This window comes from Microtus ochrogaster, chromosome X (genome assembly GCF_000317375.1).
Source record: "Microtus ochrogaster isolate Prairie Vole_2 chromosome X, MicOch1.0, whole genome shotgun sequence".
In the NCBI taxonomy this organism is placed as follows: domain Eukaryota; kingdom Metazoa; phylum Chordata; class Mammalia; order Rodentia; family Cricetidae; genus Microtus; species Microtus ochrogaster.
In genome coordinates, this window is record NC_022026.1 from 23553688 (window position 1) to 23559482 (window position 5795).

A 5795-nucleotide genomic window follows, 5' to 3' on the forward strand; every position below is an offset into this window, starting at 1 on the left:
GTCCTGGAACTAGCTCTTGTAGACCAGGCTGGTCTCGAACTCACAGAGATCTGCCTGCCTCTGCCTCCCTAGTGCTGGGATTAAAGGCGTGCGCCACCACCGCCCGACAGCTACACACCTTTTATTTTGCTGGTTAGGTTTAAATTAATTAGTAATTGTTTTTTATTCAAATTATCAAATTCAAAAGACTATACACCAAAACCTCCTTCCTATCCTCCCTTCCCAAATTGACTGTCCTTTCTCAAAAGCAGGCAGTTATCCTTTCTAAGATATATTCGAGTGGTTCACCGTTTATTTATAACAATAGAAACACAAATCATGGTGGCTTATGCAGTTTCAATTTGATGGCTATTGCCAACTGGCCCTCCAGAGCCAAGCTAACTGCTATCAGCCGTGGATTTGCACCAGGTCTGAACAGGCCTCGAGCACAGCATGCTACCATGCTTTACTTCTTTGCCTATCTGACTGGTAAACATACTTTCTCATTTCATTTGTGTTTATTTTATCTGTATTGTATTGTTAGGAACAAAACAATGTTAACTTGCGCTGAGAAAGTGCCCCTGCTTCCCACTGCATCCTCTCTTGTACTATCTCCTCGGCCATCTGGCTAGACTGAATAGAGAGACATTCTGTTCTTTTACTCCTTCCTGCCGGCTCTGGTCTGTGCTTCTCGCAATCACTCCAGTGACCATGCTGCCTTCTATTTTTCAGTCTGTTACCTCCACGGTGGTGAGTGCCAAGACTGCAGCTTTTATCTTTCTAAGCTATTGTTTGTCACTGTGTTCTTCGGTAAATACTGAATGAATGGATGAATGGGCCGCTAGCAATTTCAGACTAAGGTCAGTGAAAGGCAGCCATTCTGTGCGAGTGATTGAAATCTCTCTATTATGTCATTATCTCATAAGAATGCATTATATGCAGTAGATAGCACTTCAAATTCACCGTGAAATGATGGGTTCTTCGATAAATAGTGTTGGGCTCATTGTTAACTACCACATTTGGGGGAAAATCTGTGTCCCTACCTGAAACTCAAATAACCTAGGTAGATATATTAAGTATAGCTGAAGATAAAGAGAAAGCATAAAAATAAGAAATACTCATGAACATGGATCTCTCTATATATATATCACCTCAGGATGGGGAAACCTTCAAGATAAAAACCTTAAAACTGATAAATTTCATTACAATTTAAGAATTAGCATACCAAGACAGAAACAAATTTGAACGGCTAATATCGTATGGTAAAACTAGCTTTTAAAACAGCCAAAGGAAAACCTGCCAGAATCATCAAAACAGAGGAACAAGGAAGCTTAATTGTCAGAAGACAGGACTTTGATGCCAGGCTACAAAGTAAGTTCTAGGGTAATTTGGGCTACAGAATGAGACCAGAGCTCAAAAAAAAAAAAAGAAAGAAAGAAAAGAAAAATTAAGACTAGACAATAAATACATACCCCTGTAGCAATCAGACAGACAAGCAGACAACTAAAGGCTATTTGATTTCACTGGGAATCAAGGAAGGTCAGCTTATACTATTTCCACCTACAATTTAGCCAAGGTGATAATTTTCTTTGCTGGCAACTACATGGAAGTAAAAATTGGTATCATCTTTCTCGAGGGCATTTTCCCAGTATTATTAAAAGTCTTTCCTTTTGATCTAGATCATTTTGAGAACTAACCAAAAGGAAATAATCAGAATATATATATAAAGATTTACTACAAGGATGTTACAGTGGCATATTTATAGTAGTGAGAAATTGAAAGCACTCTAAATGTCCTACAACAGAATTGGATAATAAGTTATGCTGCGTTCACAGGCAAAAATGTAGGCATTAAAAGCGTCATATTGGGACTCTCAAGATGGCTTAGGAGTTAAGGGCACCTGCCACCAAGCCTGATGACAGGAGTTCAACACCCAAGACCACTTGGTTGAAGGAGAGAGCAGACTTCTGCAAATGTGCTGGAGTAACCACGTACACACGCAGGCACAAGCACACAAAAAAAGAATTTAACAGTATTTTAAAGAACCATCCCCATTGAAAACTATTTAAGGATACAAGGGAATGCTGATAACGCCATTTTTTTTAAAGAAAGCAATAATAAAGCAGTGCCAATTTTGCTTTGTAAACACGAGTGAATTTATTATGTATTTTTATAGAAAAGGAGTTGGAAGGAATATACTCTGGATTGAAGAGTCTCTGCAGACAGGCTATACTGTTCTCAGGCAAGCTCCAGTGGCAATTGCTGGAAAGACGACCTTGTGAGGGATCTTGTCTGCATGGAAGGATCTGTGGGAAAAGTTCAAATCATATTTGGTTTCAAAATGCCAGTACAGACAAAATTAAGGGGTGACTACTGCCAAAGCTGATACTGTCATTTCTTAGTCACCTATAGAGAGATGAAAACTAACTAGCACTGTTCGACCATTTCTACGTATATTTACTTAATGCTTCTATCATCCTCAAGAGGTGCAGCTCAGGCAAGTGTTCATCATGCCATGCTATCTAGGAGGAAACATGTCAAGGAAGATTAGATATCTTATCTAAGATCACAAAACTAGAAACTGGGTTGATGAGTTAGACTTCAAACCTGAAAACATGTCTGCCTTCTGAACCTAAGTATGCACCTAGTCAGTAAGGCAAGAAGAAAGAAGGTACCGTGATGCGCCAAAAGAAAACAGGAAGTAAGTCAGCAAATAAATTACTTCTGGAATTGGTTCCCTTTGAGACTAGTGTCCCATGACTCTTGCAGACACGGAAACTGCTCCCAATAGTCTCTGTTATAGGAAAAGAACAGGGTACAAACACCTCATGTCCTTCCAGTTTACACATAAGGATTCTTGGTTTGTGTCCTGAGCATGATAAGAATCTGGCCTGAGTTACTACTTCCCACTCACTCCTGCCATAGGCAGACATGGTGGCAGTGGGTGGCAAACCAAGTCAGATATCAAGGGTTCCCAAGAAGGAGCAGTTATTTCTCTTGTATTCAGGAACTAGCCACAAACTGAGAATCTATCATCTTTGGTGACACCTGTTGTAGAATTTCTCGGGTGGAGGCTGGACATGGTGGCACATGTCTGTCATTCCATCACTAGAGGGGCTGACAGGAGGATCTCAGGTTTGAGCTCAACCTGGCTACCTAATGAATTTCAGATTCCCATGGGATACACAATGAGATCATGTCTTAAAAAGAAAGAAATAACCCGGCTTCTGCGAAGGACCATGTCTGGATCTGTGGTCCTCCTGCAGCCTGGATTTGTGGAGAAGTCCGAGGCCCCTGTTACCACCAAAGGTCATGTGGAAGCCCAGGGTTGGGGCTGAAACCTGTGGCCTTGTCAGGGTCCATGAGTATGCTGTGGCCAGAGCCATCCTGATCTCAGTAGCTGGTGCTCCTATCTGGAGCCAGGAGGTCATCCAGGCCCAAGCTGCTGCCAAGGGCCACGTCTGTGTCCATGGTCCTGCTCCAGCTGGCGTCTGTGTTGATGCCTGTGGTCTATGTCACTTCAGGGGACCGTAGGAACCATGCTTGATGATATCGGGGCCATCTTCAGTCAGCTCTGCCCTTCACTGGCCCCGGTAAAGCTGACCCTGTTCCTGCTGGGCACTGTAGCAAGAGAGGTGGCCCCGGCCATCATCAGAGAGCTGCCCTCACCCAGCACTCAGAAGATGTGGCCTCAACCCTCACCTTAAAGAACTGACCCTGATGGCATGGGATTAGGGGAGCTGGCCCTACCCTCTTACCCGAGGCAGGCAGGCAGCCCCAGTGGCCCAGACTGAGCAGCTCAGCTACCACCCAGGCCCACAGCCAGGCCTTGGGTTGGCCCACCCTAACATCTACCCCCTCTAGGACCTGCTGGAACTTGTGGATGGTCTGATCCTATGGAAAGATTCCCAGAGGATCTCCATGACTTGGGAGGGGTCTCGGTGAGGATCCTCTTGGTGAGGATCCAGTGAGGATGGTGTACCAGAAACCAGAGACCTTGAACCAGACCAACGACTCTTTGTAATGAACATTTGCGAGTAAAGCTGATTGGATAAAATGGTATGCTATGTGATACACTGTTCCCAATGCCGCCAGGACAAATGAAGAGGTGTTAGAGAGGTAGGAAAGATGGAGGAGCAAAGAGGTTTTTTGTTTGTTTGTTTGGTTTGTTTTTACTTGCTTTTTCATTTGCTTCTTTTATTTAGATTTAAAAAATTTTTCTTTTGGTGGGAGGCACTACCAGGATGGGGGGAGGATATGGGGGAACTGGGAGAATTGGATTAGGGGAAGCAGAATTAGGATGCATGATGTAACATTCCCAAAGAATCAATAAAGAAATTATGTTAAATTTTAAAAAAAAGAAAGAAGGAACTAGCACTCTTCTTTGCCACCACACTGCAGAGCCTTTTTTGTTGACCCGTGACCTCTTCCGCAGTTAGCGCCGTGCTGGCGTGCCTCTCTCCCAGCCAGCCTCTCCTTCACCTGCAACAGTGTCCAACCCTCAGACTCTGGCCGCACTTAGTGTGTTGATAGCCCCAGATCCCCTTGCCTAGCAAGCACCTATTTCCTCCTGTAACCGGGTAGTCCCGTCCCCCTTAAAAGTCAGGAATTCCCTCTTCATCCCAGGCCAGCGTGTAGCCTGTCCTAACTAGGCGCCTTTCAGCCTGCCTTTCACCTACCCGCCCAACCCCTAGCCTACTTAGGCTTGCTCCTCTCCTCACTCATTCAGCCCTTATTTACTGAATTTGTCTTCATTTTTTATGCCCCCCCCTTTTCACAGCCAAGCTCCTTTCCTAAGCCCATTCTCAACCTGGTCTCCCTTTCGGCTAGGCATATACCCCCTTAATCCCCTTCCATTACCAGGCCCCATTCCTCGGCCCTTGTGTGGTAACCAAACTAAAGCCCTGCAACACAGTTTTCACTCTTCCCCGGCCTGTGTTCCAGGGACAGGTAGGCCCTGTAGCAGGTTTTCAGCAGCTCAGAACTGTTTTCTATGCCTTTCAGCCTCACTAATCACATCTCCCTAGCTACGTGTGAAAACAGCTTCCCACTGCCAGGACTTGCTCTTCTCTCCTAGGAAAACACGGAGGTCTGCCTTCCTGCAGTCATATTTATTAGCAGGCATTTGGTCAGTGTTTAGGGTCCAGGCAAAAGCATCCCACTTAAGATATTCACAGATATCCAAGGACATAGAATTACTACTTGCCCAAGCTGCTGAGATAGATAGGAGAATAAACATGCCCTGGTTTTTACCTAACCCTTGATGCCCACTTTCACCTCACTTTACTGGTGATTTTAGTTCAGGAAACTTAGTGATTGTGTTTTACTCTCAAGGACAGCAGAAAAGACAATTAACTGCAACCCAGAGAGAGACCCGCGACACCCACGACCAGAACAGCTGATACCAGCATATCCCAGAACTGAAAATTTAGAGGCTTGGGCCTCCTCTTTGTTTTTACCGCCTAGAGCAATAAATGTAAACTTTATACCTAGACCTGTCGAAATTGCGGTGTCTGGTGAATGTGCTAATCAGAGCAGGAGCCGTTAGCTTCCCCCTGACAGTTTACATAGGTTGCCTGGTGCCCGGTGTCTTCTATGCATGTTGGGAAAAAAGAAGCAGCACATTGATTTAAACAATCCATGCCCTATTCATAATTTTACTGAAAATAAACCTTTTAGCTCTTTCTAACTGCCTAAAAATGTAGCGTACCCCACTACCCTTCCCCTCTAGCATTCCCTGATGATTTAATTTCTTTAACTGTTTTCCTCCATTAAGGAGTTCACCAGATGTGCACTAGCCACTCCCACCTTAGAGC